The sequence below is a fragment of the Octopus bimaculoides genome, chromosome 11 (assembly GCF_001194135.2).
Source record: "Octopus bimaculoides isolate UCB-OBI-ISO-001 chromosome 11, ASM119413v2, whole genome shotgun sequence".
NCBI classification, from domain to species: Eukaryota; Metazoa; Mollusca; class Cephalopoda; order Octopoda; family Octopodidae; genus Octopus; species Octopus bimaculoides.
Window position 1 is genome coordinate 19,878,528 of NC_068991.1, and position 2,239 is coordinate 19,880,766.

Consider the following 2,239-nt stretch of genomic DNA (forward strand, 5'->3'; position numbering starts at 1 on the left):
TTTTAGGTCTTAATAGACACAAGATGTGATCTATTTCTAGCGCATTAATTGTCCACGTTAGTGGTCGACGTTATTTTACACACACACACACACACACACACACACACATATATATATATATATATATATATATATATATATATTAAATTTCTTTATGGGAAACATATATACAAATAAAGGTTCTATTCTATTATGTCGGACACAGTCTAATGGTAAAAATGGATAAACATACCCCTGTTGTACAATCCATTAATGTGATATCGCCTGAAGAAACGGGTCCATGAAGATGATCAACTTCATGCCCACGGATACTACAGACTGCATTGTAATCATCCTAGGAATAAGGATTGTGATCTTAAGAGACAAGTTATTTGTGGAAACGCGCGTAGTGATGCATTAAATGTTAATAAATTCCATCCAAGGATTATTGTCATTATTATTATTATTATATGAAAACAGTCAAATCTCACTTAAATTACACAGTGTTATCTGAAGAACAAAAGAACATAGCAGTAATGTTGATATAGAAGTAAAAAGAATAAGGAAAACCTCGCCGTATATATATTTCTGGTTAGCGCTTTAATACTTCTTGCGTTAGATATGTACAGCACTGGTTTACATATTCATTTTCATTCAGGAGGCATTTTCGGTTATTTAAACGCTATCCTTAAGAAGTTCGCTTTGTTCTTACATTAGCCAGTTTATATGGTCTCGATTATTGGGGCCGCCTTGAATCACTGATATTCTATTTTCCCCAGTGTTGCAGTGAGCATTACATCATTTGCACAATGTGGAGAATATACAACCAGTTTGTGGAGGCGCAATGGCCCAGTGGTTAGGGCAGCGGACTCGCGGTCATAGGATCGCGCTTTCGATTCCCAGACCGGGGGGTGTAAGTGTTTATTGAACGAAAACACCTAAAGCTCCACGAGGCTCCGGTAGGGGATGGTGGCGAACCCTGCTGTACTCTTTCACCACAACTTTCTCTCACTCTTACTTCCTGTTTCTATTTTGCCTGTAATTCAAAGGGTCAGCCTTGTCACACTGTGTCACGCTGAATATCCCCGAGAACTACGTTAAGGGTACACATGTCTGTGGAGTGCTTAGCCACTTGCACGTTAATTTCACGAGCAGGCTGTTCCGTTGGTCGGATCAACTGGAACCCTCGACGTTGTAAGCTACGGAGTACCAACTAACCACCAGTGTTGTCTAAACGATTTTAACATCAAGTTCACAATTCGCTTAAGGCTGCGACGCCATGGCATTTCGCCAACTATTTAGGCTCACAACACAATTCTAATGCAGCACTATTACTTTTCTTCAACAATCCCTGCTTTATCTAATATAATCCCAAAACAAATCGAAGAAAATGATCTCATCAAGTTTGTTCAAAGGTTACCAAATAAACCACATCTGCCTAAGTATATCCCAGTCAACAACTCCCAACATGAATGGGCTGTGATACCACAAAACCTGACAAAGAAATGATTCTATCAGTTGGTGCTATTATTTTATATGCTGCCTGGGCCAACTTTGGGCGAAAACATGCCTAAGTTTTCACAAAGGCTTTAAATACTGACTATACGTATCCTGTATCGTTACAAATTCTTTTGTCACTACATTCTTAAGTACGGTGAAGGCTATATGATAATAATGAGATTAGAATAAGGCTGAAACATGTCTTCACAGTTTACTTCCTTATTTGGTGCAGAAATGGAGATGATGTAAGTCATTTACTAATATTATTATTATTTATTATTTTGCCTGATTGAATATTAATTCCTGCTTTGATTTTAATGCTCTCTGTATTAATTATGACTATAAAACATTCGATCAAAAATTATTCCTATAATCAAACCGGAAATAGATCGCACCTGAGCTAACACAGCTGTACACAAATGCTCACATACGCGCGCGTATAATGTGTACCCATTCGTTCACACATAGTTAAAAGCAAACCTATATTTGTAAATGTATGTGTACGTATACATACACACTATACGTGCGTGAGCATATATATACGGGTGGGTGGGTGTAAAGACATATACATACATACGCACATATATACACAGAGGCAGACAGTGTTCAGAATTCCGTGTAATGCGAAGGCCATTAAAATCTAAATAGGAATTTAAAATCGGTTATATTTATCTTTAGTTACCTATTTAATGTTCTATACATCAAATATATTAAAACTAAAATATTATTTTCCTTATTACAGTATTTGGCGGCGGCGGCG